This window comes from Anabrus simplex, chromosome 1 (assembly GCF_040414725.1).
Source record: "Anabrus simplex isolate iqAnaSimp1 chromosome 1, ASM4041472v1, whole genome shotgun sequence".
Lineage (NCBI taxonomy): Eukaryota > Metazoa > Arthropoda > Insecta > Orthoptera > Tettigoniidae > Anabrus > Anabrus simplex.
In genome coordinates, this window is record NC_090265.1 from 1,780,014,527 (window position 1) to 1,780,036,773 (window position 22,247).

General features: G+C 41.3%; 1 protein-coding gene across 1 annotated transcript in view; it reads right to left on the minus strand.

The window, feature by feature from the left end:
* The window catches only part of LOC136883178 (uncharacterized), a 46,227-nt gene extending 32,867 nt beyond the window's left edge, over window positions 1-13,360 (minus strand). Inside the window, exon 1 of the mRNA XM_067155372.2 lies at window positions 13,316-13,360. The gene's annotated coding sequence lies outside the window, so the exon portion shown is untranslated. The remainder of the gene's footprint in view (window positions 1-13,315) is intronic.
* Window positions 13,361-22,247: the final 8,887 nt, after the last annotated feature.

Below are 22,247 nucleotides of genomic sequence, written 5' to 3' on the forward strand. Positions count from 1 at the left end.
GGCACGTTAAATGCCCACCGCTACGTGCAGCATGTGCTGCGGCCGGTGGCACTCCCGTACCTTCAGGGGCTGCCCAATGCTCTGTTTCAGCAGGATAATGCCCGCCCACACACTGCTCGCATCTCCCAACAGGCTCTACGAGGTGTACAGATGCTTCCGTGGCCAGCGTAGGCCTACTCTCCGGATCTCTCACCAATCGAACACGTGTGGGATCTCATTGGACGCCGTTTGCAAACTCTGCCCCAGCCTCGTACGGACGACCAACTGTGGCAAATGGTTGACAGAGAATGGAGAACCATCCCTCAGGACACCATCCGCACTCTTATTGACTCTGTAACTCGACGTGTTTCTGCGTGCATCGCCGCTCGCGGTGGTCCTACATCCTACTGAGTCGATGCCGTGCGCATTGTGTAACCTGCATATCGGTTTGAAATAAACATCAATTATTCGTCCGTGCCGTCTCTGTTTTTTCCCCAACTTTCATCCCTTTCGAACCACTCCTCCTTGGTGTTGCATTGTCACTGTCAGTCAGTGTACATCTAACACAGGCAGAACAAACTTCAGAAAGCGTACACACTCACATGGACACACTGCAGATTCAGCTGCCTCAAATCAAGATCTCCTCCTATTCAAACAGCATAGGAACGTGTTAGGAGGGTTTTCAATCCAAAAACTGATTGGCAACAAGAGTGAAACAGCGTAGCTCCGACTCAATGGCGGACATTGTTCAATTATAAGAATCTTCCAGCTGGCTTTGATTTGCCCCGCAAGACATCGGTAGCCCTCAACAGAGTCCGTACTAACCACGGGAGATGTGGATCAATGATGTTTAAATGGGGTATGAGATCTTCTCCAGCCCGTGACTGTAGTGCAGTTAAACAGACTATCGACCATATTGTCACCGAATGCATTGGAAGGGCATTCGCTGGATCCAGCCAGGACTTTGTGGTGGCTTCTGCTGAGGCCATACAATGGCTGGAAAATTTAGATCTAACTCTTTGAACCTTTCTGCTTGCATGATTGTTTTCAATATTATAATATGTATATCTTATAATTATGGTCATGTTTGTGGGTTACTGTAGTCACGTCCTAGTTCGTGAACCATGGGCAACGGCTGAGTGGCCTAGTAAGTGGTCCTGAGAGTCGGGATACCAGTTGCTATGGAATGGGAGTGGGCATCTCGGACATATTCTGAGTCGTGGCTCTCCTTGTGCTCAGGCGGCTAGGACTATACAATTCACCGGTGGTCCATAACCCGTTAGAGGAGAGATCCTCACTTGGACTATGTGCAAGTAGGGCAGCATCCTGCTTCATGAATTTACCGAGCTCAGAACATTTTCTTGCAGACTGAACGCTGAAAGGCATAACAGTCTATAATGATAATGTATGTAGGTATATAATAGTTTGTGCTTACAGTTCATGTATACTTAATCATTGTATTGTTTTGTGTACGTTACCATACGCTAATAATAAATAACATTGCAATAAAAGAAACATATCAAGACAGGCCAAACTCAGGCACTATAATAGAGTTGTACTAGCAGAAGCCCTTTACGCTTCAGAAACAACCATAACTGGAAAAACAGGTATCATAGAGACAGGAAAAACAGAATGTAAAATCCTCAGAAAGATTTTTGGAGCAATACACAGAGATGGTGTATGGATGAAGAGACCAACTAAAGAACTATACGAATACACAGACAGACTCAGAAATGTGATCAGAAAACGGCGACTAATGTTCGATGGGCACCTACACAGAATGGACAGCAGCGGACTCGCAAAGAGGATTTTTGATGTAGCTAAGAGCTCAATCAAGAAAAAACAATTGGCTGGAAGAAATAGAAGATATACAACAAGCAGATATCGACAGGGCAATGATAAATGAAAGAAACATATTCAGAAAAAAATTATGAGTGCGAATTTTGAAGTAAAAGAGAGTAAAAAACCGGAAAAGTATGGATTGAACAAAGGAAACAAGAACAAAGTCAAAGAATGAAGAGATTTTGGGAAGAGCAAAGGAAAAAACAAGACGAATTTGGATAATCATGTAAAATTCAAGTTCAACCACTGTCTTAATGGCAATAATAATAATAGATACATCTCATCATTCGTGATTAGATCTAGCCATCTCATCTTCAGCATTCTTCTGTAACACCACGTTTCAAAAGCTTCCATTCCCTTTCTTTCTGTGCCAGTTATCGTCCATGTTTCACCTCCACGTAATGCCATGCTCCATACAGAAGTGTTCAAAATCTCCCTTTCTAATTCATATATCAATGTTTGAATCGAGTGAATTCTTTTTCTTAAGAAAGGCCTTCCACGCCTGTGCTAGTCTGCAGTTTACGTCCTCCTTACTTCTGACACGTATATGTGAGCTTACATTCGGGAGGAGATGAGTTCGAATCCCAGTGTCGGCAGCCTGAAGGTATTTTTCCGTGGTTTCCAATTTTCCCACCAAACGCTGTGACTGTACACTAATTAAGGCCACAATCCCTAGATTCACCGAAAATCTTCATTTTCTAATCTAATATTTCCTGCATCACCTGACTTTTTCCGACTGCACTCCATTACTTTGTTTAGATTTATTTATTTTCCTCTTGTACTCCTTCTGTAAGACTGTCCACATCATTAAACAATTTCTTCAGTTCTTCTGTATACTCAGATAACATAACATATAGTTATAAACCTGGGCTTAATCCGCAAGTAACTTCATTTGTACTGACGGCAGCAGTAAACAACTATCCTTACTAACCACCATCTGAACAATAAATTATTGCGCATAACAGCTACCTCTGATGGCGAGACGTTGTGCACTCTGTCTTCTGGTATGAGCTAGAACAAATGTGTTACTTTCATTAACCTGTCTCATCCTCGTCCCTCTTTTTGACAATATGCGAGTGACTGAGGTATGTAGCGACAAGGAACAATCTTCATTAGGGTAATCACATAAAGGGAAAATCTTCATTAGGGTAATCACATAAAGGGATTTTAAATACAGGGTACAGATCTTAGCACTTATGAGGGTATTTAGGGGTGTAAAGGAGAGGACATTGTACGTCTCTGGTTAGACCCCAACTAGAGTATGGTTCCAGTGTAGGGGACCCTCAACAGGATTACTTGATTCGAGAACTGGAAAAAATTCTAATAAAACCAGCTCGATTCGTTCTGGGTGATTTCCGACAAAAGATTAGCATTGCGAAGATGCTGGGAAGACTTGGGTGAAAGGAGACGAGCTGTTCGACGAAGTGATATGTTCCAAGCTGTCATTGGAGAGATGGCGTGGAATGACATTAGTCTTCTATAATAATAAAAGAAAGTGTTTGGCTGTGTGTGTGTTTTGTGTGTGCGTGCGCGTGCGGGATGCCCAGTCAAATCCACGGGATGCAGAGATCTGAAATTCTGAACATAGGTAGATGGAGTGGGGTCCGAATGCACCTCGAAACCGATTTTTTTCATTTTAGCGTTCGTTGGTTAGTTATGAACGAAAAACTGATGGAAAACGTGTGTTGGGGTATGACAATCCAACGTGCTGTTACCAAGATTAAATGCATAGATTCACTGTGGCTAGGCAACGTACATAAGATAGATAACACAAGTCAAGGCGCCATTTTAATTCCAAGGCGTTGGAAGCTATTTTCTGTCCCCGACACAATGAGACACATTCAGTCCGTAATATTCGGAAGTTTTTCTCTGTGTGTATGTGCGCGATGCCCAGACAAATGTATGGCACGCAGGGATATGACATTTTTAATATAGGTGTATTGTTCGATGGCTATTTATACAGGTAAAGAACTGTTTTCGTTAATTATTTATATTACTTTTAACCTTTTATTTATTTATTTATTTATTTATTTATTTATTTATTTATTTATTTATTTATTTATTTATTTATTTATTTATTTATTTATTTATTTACCCGATATTCATTTCATTGACTAAAATCTTAAGGAATAGAAGGATTTCACTATCCCACCAATGATATGTGAACCGTATTTTCTTCCAACTAACTCAATCTTATATGCAATTCATGTGAAAAACGATTTGTTGTAATGAATACATTTTTCTTTTTCTAAAAAAAAAACCGGTTTAGAAACGCGGGCGAAGCCGCGGGCACTTGCTTGTAGACGAATACGTTTGCGTGGTGTTTTTAAAAGTAGAAAATATCACAATTTGAAGGTAAATTTGGAATTCAAGAGGACAAATTGGGCCAAATATTCGTTTGTAGGAAGGGGAGTTCGGAAATGGAATAATTTACTAAGAGAGATGTTCAATAAACTCGCAATCGCTTATTTGTGAAAGCAGACATTCAATATAGTTATCAATTTTCTGAAACGTATTCCGAGTTTTATGAATATTTACTCTCTAACCCAATTTTTTCCACAAGCTTCCGGAAGTAACAAAAGATATTTATTGAAGTTCAAAAGTGGAGAGTTAAGTTGACTTCATTTATGCACTCTGTGAAGTAGCTCTTGCGAGAAGAAAGTCATAACTTAGTTTGGTAAAGATGAATGTTTTTACTAGTAAAATGCAGGGGCGGTACGTGGTATTGTTGCAGGTTGCACAACTCCCATTAATTTTGCACTTCATTTGTTGTCTTTTTTCTAATGTTTTAATTTAACGAACCCAACATATATTCGAAAACATGTTAAAATCAACCATTTTTGGTCGCTGTACTAATGTTTCGCAACGGACCAATAAACGCTGCTGGCTTCGAATCGAACTCAGGGGGTTTGCTTTCCTACGGCAACTCCCTAGCGGACAGTGCGGCACAATGTACCTCAGCAAGGACGAGCCTAAGCCTGCATAGCATCAGGTAGCATGCTCGCCAGAATCGGTCTCAGGGAGTTGCACGAGAGTAGCAAGTCCCCTATCGAGAAACAGTTCCAAATGTCCCCGTTAGATAGCGCTACCCTGTGGAGATTACTTCATTCTTTCTCTCCTCTCGCAAAGGTAATTTCACTTCCATTTTTTAATTTACAAATTTCGCTTTACGTTGCACCGACGCAGATTGGTCTTACGGCGACGATGGGATAGGAAAGGACTAGGAGTTGGAAGGAAGCAACCGTGGCTTTAATTAAGGCACAGCCACAGCATTTGCCTGGCGTAGAAATGGAAACCACCGGGCGAGTTGGCCTTGCGCGTAGAGGCGCGTGGCTGTGAGCTTGCATCCGGGAGGTTGTAGGTTCGAATCCCACTATCGGCAGCCCTGAAAATGGTTTTCCGTAGTTTCCCAATTTCACAAAAGGCAAATGCTGGGGCTGTACCTTAACTAAGGCCAAGGCCGCTTCCTTCCAACTCCTAAGCCTTTCCTATCCCGTCGTCGCCATAAGACCTATCTGTGTCGGTGCGACGTAAACCCCAGCAAAAGAAAAATGGAAACCGCGAAAAACCCTTCAGGGCTTCCGACAGTGGTGTTCGAACCCACTATCACAGCTACGCGACCATAACCGCACGGCCAACTTGCTGGGTAATTTTTCTTTTTTTCCGCGCTATACCAGACCACCCACAATATTACCAACATTTTACTTCAATTATAAAAAGGACTGCAAATTTTCAATTCAAGTGAGGCAAAAGTAACTGTGCGAGGTTGAGTGGCTCAGACGGTTGAGGCGCTGGCCTTCTGACCCCACCGTGGCAGGTTCGATCCTGGCTCAGTCCGATGGTATTTGAAAGTGCTCAAATACGTCAGCCTCGTGTGAGTAGATTTACTGCCATATAAAAAAACTCCTGCGGGACTAAATTCCGGCACCTCGGAGTCTCCGAAAACTGTAAAAAGTCTTTAGTGGGACGTAAAGCCAATAACATTATTATTAAGAGTACCAACTCTAGTTACAGTGTGTAATTAACCTCTCATTTCCTGGGTTGTAACTGCCAGATATATTAGAGGAGTGTAGTCCATTATTTAACGATAATAGAGTTTCTTGTTATTTCCGTAAGCTATAAAAATGTGACACTGCAAATTTTGGTACAACACCCAGCTTCAGATACCACCATCCGCCACTGCTAAAATGTCGTATTAGCAGGTGCTCAAATACGTCAACCTCGTGTCAGTAGATTTAAAGGCACGTTAAAGAACTCTTGCGGGACATAATTCCGGCACCACGGCGTCTCCGAAAACTGAAAAGTAGGTAGTGTGAGGTAAAAACTTAGAGGATGACGCCTTTTCTCAGACCAGACGCGTTGCGGTGATTTGAGGTGCGGAGAAAGCGAAAGGGGAGCAGCGCTGGCCTATCAGAGGATCTGCCCCGTCATTTGCCTTAGTGTTATTATTATTATTACAACTTCCCCCATGCGGAGGCTGCCACAAGGACAAAGTATGTCGGCTACACAGTATTTTGTCTTCTAAGTTACTGTTGACTTTGCTAGTGTGCCAGGTAGAAGATTCACCAAAAGGCTCAGGAATAGATTTGCAATACGGTTCTTCAGAAGTTATATAGATCATTGCGGAGTATGGTCACTGAACCTCGTATTGCGGCGATAGCAATGTCGTGAAGTCGTGTCCGGCTAAGACCGAGAGAATCCCATAGCTGTACAAGAAATTTAGGGATTGTGCCTCGAGCTCCGATCATGAGTCCATGGACGGAAATATTGTCTAGGTGATATTTATCTTTATAGTAGTTTACAGTTGGCTGGTAAATTGACTTCTTTTCGGCGTCCACCTCTTCGGCCTGGCCAACGTGCGACTCGAAGCGTATTGTGGGATCTAAAATTAGTCCTTGCTTGCCAGCTGGTTGAAAGGCTATCATGTCAATACGTCTGTTACTCCCGTCGGTAGCTAGGCCAGAGACCTATTCGTGTACCGTGAAACCGTGATCCCTCAGCGAGGTCGCAATCATGTGTCGTATTGTGTGATGGCGGGAATTTCTCAATACCTCCCCGTGAGAGCAGGCTCCCAAGACATGGGCAAGAGTTTCGTGCTCTCTGTGGCAACGCCGACAGAGGGTGTTGTCCTGTGACCTTCCTAACACGGAGCGAACGGCGCACACATTCGCTCTCCATTCCGCACAGGATAAGCCTCGGTGATCTCTTATCCATTTGTTCGCTGGCGTGTATTCCTGGAAGAGTCCAACGCCCTTTCCTTTGTGCGGCAACTTCGTCCATGACTGAGCTTCTCTGTCTCGTAGTATCTGTCGGACCTTCCGTAAGTTGGGAAGATGGCCATTTTTGAACAAAACTCGATCATTCATTTCTATGCCTAGATCTTGCAAACAAATTGTACGTTCTTGTTCCAAGTTTCTAGTTGCATTAATGTAGCCGTTATTTGCAAGCGATAATTTATTACAGATGTTAATATGCTGTAGTTTGGCTTCTTTCTTTCTTTCTTTCTTTCTTTCGTAATCCCGTTTACCCTCCAGGGTTGTTTTTTTCCGGACTCAGCGAGGGATCCCACCTCCTCAAGGGCAGTGTCCTGGAGTGTGAGACTTTGGCGTCGAGGGATACAACTGGGAAGGAAGACCAGTACCTCGTTCAGGTGGCCTCACCTGCTATGCTGAACTGGGGCCCTGTAGGGGGATGGGAAGATTGGAAGGGATAGACAAGGAAGAGGAAGGAAGCGGCCGAAGCAGTCGTGGCCTTAAGTTAGGGCATTTGCCTGGATGAGAGGTGGGAAACCACGGAAAACCGCTTGGGGCACCTCTACTCAGTTGAACTCCCGAGCCCTCGTACCAATTTTTCAAATGTTATGGCAGAAGCGGGAATCGAACCCGGGCCTCGCACTAACCACTACACTACAGAGGCGGACTATGACATTAACGTAAAAGGAACAGCCAACAATGCTTATTTTAATAGATTTCAACAGAAAATCCTTCAATTATGGCTAGAGTTAAGTCGTCCTTTACTTCCCATGTTCGGGACTTTGAAATGATAAAGGTAGCAACCCTGAATGTCACGTGAGTAGAGAACTTATGCCAGGTCTTTGTCTACTTCGCAATTCTCAAATACATGCAGAGCCATCTAGTTCTTTTTGTGTAAAGCTCATGAGTGTAGTTATCTGACTAATAGATGGAGCATATGTCTCAGGTGCCTTCTCCTTTAAAATATTCACTTCGAAAAGAATTTCCTTATCCGCTTGTCTTTTTTCAGGTTTCCTCAGAGTACTGAAATGAAAAATTTCATGAAGTCGAACTGTTATTCTTTCCCCGTATTTCCAGACTGAGTTGCGCAGATGGTAGAACGCTGGTTTTGTGAGTCCGAGTTGGTGGGTTCGATCGCGGCTTAACTCGATGATTTACTCCACAAAGCAGACTGGGGAATTTTATATCAAACTTAACATATCATGTCGTATTTCACCTTATCCAAAATCTGCCGTCCGAATCTTCAAACACCACAACAGTTTTAATATTCAGGAAATAAAGTTTTATTTAAAACAATACTAATATACAGGATGATCCACAATTATATTCCAATTTTTTATTTCACTATTATTCTGTCCTTAACAATGTTACGCGGTTGTATTGAATTCTATTAAGTACTATGGTCTTTGCCATTCCTTATTTCAACGCAGGCACCAGCATTAGCAGCACACCGTTGCAGTCGGGACCCAACGTTCCTGACTTACTGGCCTGTAATTTTCAGCTTTATGTCTATCACCCTTTCCTTTATACACAGGGGCTACAATAGCAACTCTCCATTCATCTGGTATAGCTCCTCCGACCAAACAATAATCAAATAAGTTCCTCAGATATGGTACTATATCCCAACCCATTGTCTTTAGTATATTCCCAGAAATCTGATCAATTCCAGCCGCTTTTCTAGTTTTCAACTTTTGTATCTTATTGTAAATGTCATTGTTATCATATGTAAATTTTAATACTTAATTGGCCTTAGTCTCCTCCTCTATCTTGACATTATCCTTGTAACCAACAATCTTTACATACTGCTGACTGAATACTTCTGCCTTTTGAAGATCCTCACATACACACTCCCCCTGTTCATTAATTATTCCTGGAATGTCCTTCTTGGAACCTGTTTCTGCCTTAACATACCTATACATACCCTTCCATTTTTCACTAAAATTTGTATGGCCGCCAATTATGCTTGCCATCATGTTATCCTTTTTTTTTTTTTTTTTTTTGCTACTTGCTTTACGTCGCACCGACACAGATAGGTCTTATGGCGACGATCATGTTATCCTTAGCTGACTTCTTTGCTAGATTCAATTTCCTAGTAAGTTCCTTCAGTTTCTTCTTACTTCCACAGCCATTTCTAACTCTATTTCTTTCCAGCCTGCACCTCCTTCTTAGTCTCTTTACGTCCCTGTTATAATATAGTGGATCTTTACCATTCCTTACCACCTTTAGAGGTACAAACCTATTTTCACATTCCTCCACAATTGCTTTAATCCCATCCCATCTCAGAATTTAAAAATAATTATATTTCTGTATCTGTCGTGTCCACAGTAACAAGGAAATGCACCTGTTAGTTTTCTGTCATCTCTGTCTGTTTGTCTGTATGTATGTACTGTATGTACGCGCATCACGAGGAAATGGCTGAAGATAATTTAATAAAAATCGGTATGTAAAGTCGGGGAATGAGGCAATATAATCTAGGATACAAATAATTTTGTTGACCCTGAGTGAAATGGTAGTTTAGGGGAAAGCTTAAAATGTAATTTTCAAATGTTTACCGTATGTTATTAGTGGTCCTATCGATAAATACTATGTAACCAAGTTATATAGAATTACATTTGCGATCATACGTCTTACACACTTTCATCGTACCATGAATTTCGATTTTTTTGCTAAGTCCATATCAACGCCGAACAACGAGAAAATAGGTGAACGGAATTTAATGAACATCTGTATGTGTAGTCTAAGAATAAGGTACTACAATGTAGGTATAAATAATTATATTCACGCAGGTTGCAATGGTACTTTAGGGGAAGGTGCCTAAACATTACTTTTTTAAATAATTATGTTATTGGTCCAATTGAAAAGTATTACAAAACAACATTTACAGAGAATACAAGTTCCGATCATTTATGTCTTTTACAGTTTTACTGTACCGACTATCATAATAGAATTGAATAATTTAGACTTTTGTTGCTTAGTTAATATCAATGCCGAGCATTGCTAACTGGCGATGGTTTTTGTCATGATTGTCTTAAGGTGTAAAACCGCGTGGTCATTGATCCATATACACAAGGAAAATTGTGAGGATGATTATAAAAGCTGAGAAAATTGTGAAAGAACGATCACTTAAAGAAAAAGAGAAGCAAAGCAAAGTCATCTCCGTACAGGCCATGAAGGCCCTTGGAAGAGTGGAAGGTAAAGGCTTCCACTATCCGTAACCTCGGCACTTGATGGGGTAGAGTGGTTAGCTTTACGCCCGACCGCCTTTGCCCCCAGGAATTAACCTGGTACTCATTTTTGGTGTAGGCTGAGTGAACCTCAGGGCCATGTGCACCTCCGGAAGTGGAAATCTCGTTTCTTAAATTTTACGACTTCCTGACGGGGATTCGAACCCACGTCCTTCCGGGCGAGCCGAGCACGCCATCACCGCCTCGGCCAGGCAGCCCGTAGAATAAGAGAACTGGGAGCCATAAAAGAAGGAAAGACTCCCTTTACATTAGATGCTCTAATATCACAGAGTCGGAAGAAAAGTGCATGTGAAGGCTTCCAATATAGAAAGCTCATAAAACTGATCAACAGTAACATTACAATGACCATTGTTATGATTTGTTCTGTCTCTTCTGCTACCATTCATCTCCGATAGATGGAATTACTGGTGCGTTCCGTGTAAAACAGCCTCAGTGAATATTGGCGGAAAGTAGCTGGGGAGTTAGACAACTTTCCACCTGCTATATTGTGATGGGTGCTACAGTTTATTATAAAGCTATTTTGCTTGTAGTGATTGCCAAATAATTAGTCTCTTCTCTTCTCTTCTTTATGAGTGAATATTCTTCTAAGAATATTTGTGAGTTTAGTTGTTCCCTGGTAATCCGTATGATCTCTACCTCTCTGGAGATAGGTGGTATGTGACGTACCGTCACCGGTGCGCTTAATTGCTCTCCTCTGCCGGTCCTTTATGTAGTTTATGCATTATGCTATTTTAACATTTTGGTGTTTTAAAGACATTTAAGGCGTGTTTTACAATATGATATGGTTAAACGTTAAGTGTGAGTAACATTTTGAGAGTTGTTTACCAAGGTGTCGGAGCATTGCTTGTGATAGGCTGACACAGCGAACAATGCGTTTCGGTATGTGGCAGTGGTCACCCATCCAGGAACTGACCAAGCCCAATGTTGCGTAGGTTCCGCAAGGGGACTGTACCGTGTTGCTTCGCAGTGACTGTCACATTTTCGTAGACTGACACGTTTACTCCATTGTGAGTGTGCGGAAGTTAAATTTTGAAAAGTAGCATCACTTTAATAAGCAGCGTTTTAATGGCGGTGCTCCTGCCTCGTCTCCGAGAAATAGTGCTTCATCTTGTGGGTTTTTCGGTAGTGATGGTGATGATTTACTGTTAGGTGGGAGAGGAATTGAATAGAAGTAGTGCTGAGGATTGTTAGTGGAGAGAAAGCATTTGAAGGTGGATTTAAGTGTAGGAAGTGAGAATTTTCGTTGGTCGTCTTAGTTTTCTTGGCGGGGGTTGGAATCTTGCTGGGGCGTGGGAGAATGGTGGTGGGTACTTGGCTACAGTTTTATAGGGTCCTCAGTTACTCAATCCACCGAGGTGGCCCTGAATTGGGAGTGATTGGCTGTTTAGGAGGTATAGGAGTAACAGTAGCAGGGTGTTGTTTACTTGGCTGGGCGGGATGTAGGGGTTGGGGTGTGTTAGTAGGGCTATTTGGATTTGTTTGTAGTTGGAGATGCGTTAGTGCCACGTGATTTGCTATAATTGCATTTTTGAAATATGAGTTTAGCTGTCTACGAGCATTTTTCTATCCTGCTCCAACACCTCATCTCATATACCTCCAGACGTCTCCTATTCCTACTATGTGATTTAGCAGGACGTTAAACCACTACCAAAAAGGAAGATAGTAACGTATTCCAAATCATCTCTCCCCAAATTTACGCGTAGCTACGCTAAATTAAACAGCTATTCTGTTGAGATCCCTTATGTTCCATGTAGACTGGGTCATTCGAACGGTTACGTGCCGGATGCGACCCATCAATCACTTACAATTGATCTGCATTAAGGGCTGTCACCAAGTGGCAGATTGCTTATAAGTAGCTAACTTAGTCTTTTCTAAAATAAAGGTCTGACACCGTTGGTAGCAGGTTCGAGTGCCGTTGGTCGAAAGAAAATTATAATAATGTTGCTGGCTTTACGTCCTAGTAACTACTTTTATGGTTTAAGGAGACGCCGAGGTGCCGGAATTTAGTCACGCAGGTCTTATTTTACGTGCCAGTAAGTCCGACACAAAGCTGACGTATTTGAGCACGTTCAAATACCACCGGACTGAGCCAGGATCGAACCTGCCAAGTTGGATTCGGAAGACCAGCATCTCAACCATCTGAGCCGTCTGAGCCACTTAGCCTGGATGAAAAAAATATCACCACCCGAATGTTGGCCGGCAAGGTAGGAAAGTTGGTGGTAGACAGTTTCTAATCACTAGATTGCATGCCAAAAGCCGGGATTCAAATCCAAACCTTTTCGCAGTGTGCAAATGGAGTGAGGGGATATGATGCTGTTGATGGTGACTCGGCCGTCGGATGGCGACGTAAAGCACTGAGCAGACCCCTTGGTATTATTAGAGAGGAGTAGGCTTCGTGCCGAAACCGGATTCCATCTCTCCCTATTTCATTATCATAATCCCACATCCAGACGCACAGGCCGCCCAAGGGAGTCAGGTAGAAAGACCTGCACCAGGTAAGCCGAACACGTCCTCGGACACTCCTGGTACTAATAGGACACGATAAGTAAGTAGGCCTAAGTCGTAAATAATTTCAGAGAATTAGGATCTTTTTTATTGCTACTGGCATTACGTCGCACCGACACAGACAGGTCTTAAGGCGACGATGGGATAGGAAAGGGCTAGGAATGGGAAGGAAGCGGCCCTGGTCTTAAAGTACAGCCCCAGCATTTGCCTGGTGTGAAAATGGGAAACCACGGAGAGCCATCTTCAGGGCTGTCGGCAGTGGGATTCGAACCCACTATCTCCCGGATGCAAGCTCAGGACCGCGCGCCTCTAACCGCATGGCCAACTCACCCGGTGGGAAAAGACGTAAACGCATCACCATGTTTCGTGTTGTAAAACGAGTTTCCCCCAGAAGTGTTATGTAAAGTAGGGGCAGTAGCTGCTTATGGGACTTATTGAAATGGCATTGCACTTCTTTTAGCTTACCTTATCTTGGGTGATGACACAACTTACCAAATGACAATTTGCTTGTCAACGCCGGTCGCTAGTGGCACGGGTCGCATGCGGCACGGTCGCATCTGGCACGCCACCATTCGGTTCGGACAGCAGTTTAAAGGTTACGGAATACGAGTTAAGAAAAAGATAAGAGGGCATTTGAAAGGCCGGAAGGGAGAATGATAAGACAACCGCATTTTCCTCCTTTTCTTCCAGTGAACAAATACGGAGGTTCAAAACAAGAGCGATAACAAGCTTAGTAATGCAACAGCAGACAAAGACGGGAGAAAGAAAAGCATTGATGCGATGAATGTTCTGCAGTTCTGTGGCAAGCACGCTTAGCCGACAGCCCACAGTAGAGAACACAAGATATTCTTGAAGAGTTGATGAAGATATTATTATTTTATTTATTTACACAATTATTCCTCTAAGGAGAGCGATTGAACTAGAATACTTAATGACATCTTCAGGAGTTTTATTTTTTCTTAGTAAAATCTCGACATCCTCTCTGAATGCTTTCTCTTCCGCTCCTCCGTCCACTTTTTCCCAGGTTCAGGTGATATTCTTGACTCAAATTTTACATTTGAGATTTTTTGGCACTCGATGCGGTCCTCGAGATTCGTTATGTTGATCTCTTGTAGGTCCCTCTGAACCTCTTTTAACCCTTCCCTACCGCATTTACTATTATGACACACATATTCAAACAAGCAACTGCGCACGTTCGACTCGAAGATCGACTGTCATTCTTACGTAGGGCACATGAAACAGCACATAGTAATCTTTACAGCAAAGTGTAAGCAGGTTCCGCAACATAAGTAGCAGCAGGCACGAATGACACACCCTCACTGTACTTAGATATGCATTAACGAAGGATGTGGTCATTTTAAACATTTCCTTCATTAATCGAATGGTCATGCAGAAGCCCATTGCACCTCTGTCGGTAATAGCTTATTTTAGTGCAAACAGCTATTTTAAGAGCTACTTAGAAATGAACATACCAGAGCACCTGCAACATGAGAACTGGTCGTGATTTAGATTTGTCTTCGACACCGCGACTCACACGAACATTTAACAAAGAAATAAAGTAATCGTCCTATACCGGACTCGAGCCTACGACTACAGAGCAGCGCTTTCCTCCCTCTAACTTCAAGCACGCTCGGCTATCACGAACTGTCGTTTGCCAGTATCATATCAACGCTACTTCTGGTCATTCAACCATCATATTCTCTGTATATGAAATTTCTGTGATACAGAATTTTCACGATTCTTTACAATCATTCGGTACTTTATTATTAATGGTGATTTCGTTGACACGAATAAACGAATTATAAAAAGCATAGTAAGACCAAGACATCGCTGTGAGTAGCCAAAGTAATTTTTTTAGGTTAGACAATAATCTACGGGTTACATAAAACTGAGTGAATAGGAGCAGCTGTACCACTCGGTATTTCAAATAGAAGAAAATTGTTGATTTTGTCAACATAGTTTAACAAGTAGTAAGCCAATTTTGCTTGATAGATTATTATTATTATTATTATTATTATTATTATTATTATTATTATTATTATTATTATTATTCAGAATACTCCTAGCGCATTTCCTATAAGTGCTAGATTATGCATAATCAAGCTTGTTTGTCCACTTTTGTTACATTTCTATAGATTTAATGCGTACGATTTCTTGATTGAAGTTCTGTAAACTGCTGTTCTAAAGTCTTCCTGTCCTATTAACCATTTCGTGTCGGCAGTTCAGAGTTAAAGAAAAAGAGAGAACCTTCGTCTTGTTCTTTCTTATCTTTCCACACTTCTGACTACTGGAATACAATATTCCAATGAAAATAAATCAGTAGCTTCAAGAATTCAGAAAATGGAAATTGCTTTTCAACACAATGTTTATAACAAGAAAAGATGCTTGTCCTGGAACAGTAAAATTCGTCCTAACATTTATCAAACCTCAAGCACTTTATTCTTCAGAAACGCTCAATTTACATCATAAAAATATGAAGGAAAATCATGAGAAATATCTTAAGGCCAAGAATGAAAAATGGAATACGTTTCCCCAAACCCAATTCAGAAATATGTTTTAAAATATCTAAACTTACTGATACAGTGAGACTGCGACGAATTCAATTTTTAAGCCATTTAGAAAGAATGGACAACAACAGATTTATCGAATACACATTTGAGGCGTCTAGTATCAAAACCGGCCAAGTCACAAAATTTACGAAAATGAGTTAAGGTTATAAATTTGAAGTAGAAGTATAACACTATCAGGTGAAACAAGAATATGCTTTAAAATCGTCCATGTCTTCATGTTATAGAGCACTGAAATCTCGGTCGTGCAACAGAATCGGCCAAGTCATGCAGCCAGTGAATTCAAAACCGGCCAAGTCAAGGAACGAGCGACAATCTTTATGATGCAGCATCATTATCTGGAATCTTGTGTTGTTACATTAAGCAACAATGTGATAATATCAGTAGGCAAAATCGTTCCTCGTAATGTATATTCATTGAAGTCACAATATTTTGCTTTTGTTCGTTTGCAACACTGATTTACGTATTTGCGGGCTTGGCGCCAAAGCAATCCCATTTCCGGTGTGCTCGTATTTTGTCATTATTGTATGCTGTAACGTGGATATTGTTCCGAGTGGTGAACTGAAAGATTTACTTTCATACCTTGTGAAATTGTACAAAATTGCAACAAAAACGGCCAAGTCAAAATTTAAATTAACAAAAAAGATGGGTTAATTATGAGTTAGATTTCTCAAAACAGCGGAACTTAAATATTAGGCCATTAAGGATATAACTGTGAAAAAAAATATTTTCTGACCATCATTGCTTTGTCTCTACAGGTTTTTCGTCGGTATTGAAAAATATGCCTTGAGTGACTTGGCCGGTTTTGATACTAGACGCCTCATTTGTTTGCAAATCAAACGTACGAGGTCAAAACGGTATAAGCAAGTGGAGTAGGATAGAAATCTAATGAAGAAAATTGTTCATACGTGGGGATTTGAGGAAGACCAGAAGAAACCAACACGACGTACTTGGTCGGAGGAGCAGAAATTACAACAATCGACGAAAATGAAGAACTACTGGGCAAGGAGGAAAGCTCGTGGTCCTCAGTGACCCATTCGGACAAAAGAACAAGAGAAGGTGGTTGGTTTTCTCATCCTTTCATCAAGCAAACTATTCTAATGGTATCCGTACTGCTACGAGTGCCCTTAATACTAATGGAAATCAGTGGAAAACAGTAAATAAAAATGTAAATACAGTCTGGGATGGGTTTAAAGCAATTGTTGAGGAATGTGAAAACAGGTTTCTACCTTTAGAGGTGGTAACTAATGGTAAATACATACTATATTTTAACAGAGAATAAAGAGACTAAAGAAGGAAGTGCAGGTTGGATAGAAATAGAGTCAGAAATGGCTGTCAAAACAAGGAGAAATTGAAGGAAATTACTAGGAAAATGAATCTAACAAAGAAGTCACCTAAGGATAACATGATGGCAAGCATAACTGGTGGCCGTAGAAATTTTAGTGAAAAATGGAATAGTATGCATATGTAAATTTTAATACTTCTTTAGTATTAGTCACCACCGCCCTTGTAATCAACAATCTTTACATACTGCTGACTGAATACTTCTGCCTCTTGAAGATCCTCACATACACACTCCCCTTGTTCATTAATGCTTTCTGGAATTGGAATGTCCTTCTTGGGACCTGTTTCTGCCTACACATTCCCTTCCATTTTTCACTAAAATTTGTATAACTGCCAATTATGCTTGCCATCACGTTATCATTAGCTGACTTCTCTGCTATATTCAATTTTCTTCAATTTTCCTTACATGCACAGCCATTTCTGCCTCTCTGAAACGTGTTCTGTTTTCTGTCTTATCTATTTTAATTTCAGCGTTCTTCATATCCTTTTCAATTTAAATGAACCACGTTGGCTTGGATTTGTAACTGTTCAATAAGTTGAAGATTTGTTTAGTTAGTCTATTGTTTTTAATTCCGTATATGTGTCCAAAAACTGCAGTCTCTTTTCCTCATTACAGTTGTTAGTTTTTCAACGTTTAAATATAGCTCTCTTTGATCGTAGTCAAAATTCGGTATTGTTGTTTCTTATAGGTCCTAGTACTTTTCTCAAAATTCTTCTTTCAACATTTTCTAGTTTTGGAAGATCCCCAATTCTTGTAAGTTTAAGAATTTCTGCTGCATATCAAATTTCTGACCGGACCACTGTTTGATAATGTCTTAATTTCAAATTTCAGGATAGAGATTTCTTATTTTATTATTATTATTGTCTTCATGGAAGACGTTGCTGTATCGTGGAGTATAAATTACTGTCACAGTTCTGCGCCTAAGGTAATACTCTCTACTGAAGTCCATGTTTCCTTCTGTCTTAACTCAGGTTTTGTATTTTGTCATTTCGGATTATGCGACCGAAATATTCCGTTTTCCTGCGTTTTTGGGGGTTAAAACTTCACGGTTTACTGGCACGACGGAGTACGTCCTAGTTGGTGGCGTGAGGTGCCCATGAGATCGTCAACATTCTGAGATATGTTCACATTACCGAGGCCCAAAAACCAAAACCCGAAACCCCATAGCGCAACCGCTCCGAAGGGCCAAATCCTACCAAGCGACCGCTGCTCAGCCCGATGGCCTGCAGAGTACGATGTGTCGTGTGGTCAGCACGATGGATCCTCTCGGTCGGTATTCTTGGCTTTCTAGACCGGGCCCACCATCTCATTGTCGGATATCTCCTCAATTGTAATCATATGGGCTGAGTGGACCTCGAACCAGCCCTCAGATGCAGGTAAAAATCCCTGACCTGGCCGGGAATCGAGCCCGGGGACTCCGGGTAAGAGGCAGGCACATTTTCGAGGCCCACAGTAGTTTTCTGATGAGTAGGCTATTTACTGTCCATCTTCCGACACCGGTAACTAATGCAGACCAATTGTGATAACCTACTCGGAACCTGTATCAGACTAGTGTTGATAAATTCACGTCCGCCACTGTAGTGTAACGGTTAACACTATTAGCTGCCGTCCTCGGAGTCCCGGGTTTGATTCCCGGTACTGCTAGTGATTGAAAAATTGCCTCAGGGCTGGTGTGTGCATTAAAATTTTACGCGCATCTCACCTCGGTTGGGGGTATTCCTGAAAGACCGCACCACCTAGGGACGAAGACACGAATTTACCTACTTGTAAATTCATGAAAGATGCCCACATCTCATTTGATCCCCTCTCCTCCTGGTCAGCTCTGTCTTTGCTGACAACTGCAGAAGCTACTTCTTCCTCTCTTTTCTCCCTCCCATGACCCTGTTCCACCAAACTTTTCCTATCCTCTACTCTAAATTTCCCTTTCCTACCTTTTCCCTTCCTCCTACTTCCACACTTCTCAGCAACAGTTCCCTGTTCCTCAGCTTCCCTCTGTTGTTCTACCTGTAGTGACTCGTACTGATTTCTCACATACACCTGTCCTGATTTCTGATCCTGAATACGGCCCTTAGCCTGCAATCTCCTTACCCTTAGAACATTAGACCTCCTGTCTTCTACAATTCCCCCCTTTCTTTCATATCCCTCTTTTACACCTGCTGTATCCTGTACAATGTTTGACGGAGGCCTACCTTTCTTCCCGTCTTGTGAGAGAATCCTAATCATCTCCCTCAAACTCTCCAACTCCTCCCTCATACTTCTTAAGGCCTGGCCACACCCACAGTTCGTTCACTTGCACTGCTTATCCATTCTTTAGGGACAAATTAAATGGAAAGGAAAAATAAAATATTTGTTATGTGCAAAAAATGAAAGGAAAGAAATATTTTCTAGGACAGTACACAAAGATCACACAACAATATTAGTTGTACTCTATTTTGATCCTACAATACCCTAACAGGAAAAAACTGCAGTTAATTACTGAATACGGAGTCCGATTCGTTGGCTGAATGGTCAGCGTACTGACCTGCGGTTCCGAGGATCCTGGGTTCGATTCCCGGCCAGGTCGGGGATTTTAACCTTCATTGGTTAATTCCAATGGCCCGGGGGCTGGGTGTTTGTTGTTCTGTCCCCAACATCCCTGCAACTCACACACCACACATAACACTATCCTCCACCACATTAACACGTAGTTACCTACACATGGCAGATGCCGCCCACCCTCGTCGGAGGGTCTGCCTTGCGGGGGCTGCACTCGGCTAGAAATAGCCACACGAAATTATTATTATACTGAATACGGAAAAGAATACACAAGAATTACGCAATTCTACAATTAAACAATGTTATTGTTGATCAGTTTTATTGTAGGCCTTCACAATTAGTTTTCTTCTGATTGTGTTATTAGAGCATCTAATATAGAGGCAGTCCTTCCTTCTTTCATGAATCTCTCTTCTCTTATTATTCAACCAATCGAACCTTTACGATTTTTTCTCATTTTTTATAATCGTCTTCCAAATTTTCCGTGTCAATACGGACCGATGACCATGCGGTTTCAGACCTCAAGACAATCATGACAAAAACCATCACCGGTTGACAGAATTAATCAACATTTTCATGTTAGGAATGGTCGACGTTGATATAGACTGAGCAATAAAAGACTAAATTAATCAATTCCATTATCATAGTCGGTATGGTAAAACTGTATAAGACATAAATGATGGGCACTTGTATTCTCCGTAACTTTTGTTGGGTAATATTTTTCGATAGGACCAATAACATAAGCATTTAAAAAATTAATTTTAGGCACCTTCTCCTAAACTACTATTTCAATCAGCGTGAAGAAAATAATATTTACAGCCTAGACTGTAGTACATTATTCCCAGACTTCACATAGCGATTTTAATTAAATTATGTTCTCCCGTTTTCTCGTGGTTCAGCGTTGATATGGACTTAGGAACAAAAGTAGAAATTCGTGAATTTCTGTCTTATTATTAAGACATAAATGGTCGGAAATTTAGTTGTATATAACTGTAGTTGTATAGTATTTATAGATAGGATCACTAATAACATAAATATTTGAGAATTACATTTTAGGCCTTCCAATAAACTACTTTTTCACTCAGCCTGAATACAATTATTTATAGCCTAGATTGTAGTGCATCATTCCCCGACTTTACATCCCGATTTTTATTAAATTCTCTTCAGCCATTTTCTCGTGATGCCCGTACATACATACATACAGACAGACAGACAGACAGTTAGACAGATAGATAAATAGACAGACAGAGATGACAGAAAATTAAAAAGTGCAGTTCCTTGTTACTGTGAACACGACGGGTACAGAAATACCATTCTTTTTAAATTCTGAGCAATGCACAGACAAAACTCTTTTTATAAATTGTTACTGTTTAATGTATCCTCTTTGGTCAGGATACAGCATAAAGAGTAAGACTTACTTTACCAGTGTGTGCATAACTTCATCAATAGTCTGAGACAGGCTGCGTTTAATTTATAATAATTAGTCAGGGTACAACATAAGAAGTTAGGTTTCTCTTGGGTGTATGTATAAGAGTGATTTATTAACATGGGCTTGAGGAGGGTTCTGATTAATTTACCACTATTGATCTACGTCCAGCATTAGGGATTCCAGTTAGGGTGCAGTAAGTCCAGTCTCCATGGACGTCACTTCCCATCAACTTGACGTACGTCCAGGACGAGCTTCCTGCACTATTCCCTCCCCTTGTTGTAGATCTAAAGACAACCAGCTTTGAACTATGGAACTGTCAATCTCTAGGCCACCTGGAACATAGAAAACTTGCTGCCCTTGTCGTGAGGAATCATAGTGTACATGGAAGTCGTTAAACATGCTACAGTTGAGATTGGGATATCCGAGGAGCGCCTGCAGAAATTAAGTTTTCTGTGAGAAAGAAACACCTTGTTCGACTGTGGTGAACATCAGAGGAATTGTGCGTTGTTCCCATAAGAGCTCTCATATCTTGATCTGGCATTAGACGACATCCAAGCCGTAAACGTCACCAAATGTTTGGTTAACGTCTTCATTTTGAAAACTTTGCTTAGCAGATAAAGTAGGAAAAACTAGGAAAAACGTAAAATTAAACATTTTCCTCAATTGTGCCGGAATTCAAGGGATAAAGGGCCCGGAAAGGCATGAATAGATGAATATGACAAGCAGATTAGAGCAGATTATTTAGAAGATGAATTTGCTTTCTTCTCTTCCCAGAATCTCTTGATCCCATTCATGTTTCTCCTGTTCATCACTGCGCTTTTACTTCCGTTCTTCCGCCCATGCAGTGCGGGTTTTCATCTTGGGTTTTTCAGCAAAATGACGTTTGTTCACCAGGGGAGTTGGCCGTCTGGTTAGGGCACCAGCTACGAGCTTGCATCTGGGAGATAGTGGGTTCGAGCCCCACTATCGGCAGCCCTGAAGATGGATTTCCGTGGTTTCCCATTTTCACACCAAGCAAATACTGTACTTTAGTTAAGGCCATGGTCCCTTGCTTCTCACTCCTAGCCCCTTCCTACCCCATCGTAGCCATAATACATATCTGCGTCGGCGAAACGTAAAAAAAAAGTACGAAAGCTCTATCAAAAATAAAGAAACAAATTTCGAAAAACACTTCCGGCTTAAATGCAGTTCGGGAAAAAGTGCCTGAAATCGCTTGTTTCTTTACTCGTTTTCTTTTTGATTTAAATCCTAGCCAAATTGACTTATTTGCATAATTCTTTGTGTAACGTGTTCCTTGGTTCAGTGTCCCAAAACTTTTTAGATATTTTGAAAAGTGTCTACACCGAATGTAGTTATAAGGGCTTAAGTAAAACTCTGCATTGACTCACATTAGCGCTCGTAGTGGTGCTTAAGTGAAACTCTGCATTGATTCACATTAGCGCTCGTAGTGGTGCTTAAGTGAAACTCTGCATTGACTCACATTAGCGCTCGTAGTGGTGCTTAAGTGAAATTCTGCATTGACTCACGTTAGCGCTCGTAGTGGTGCTTAAG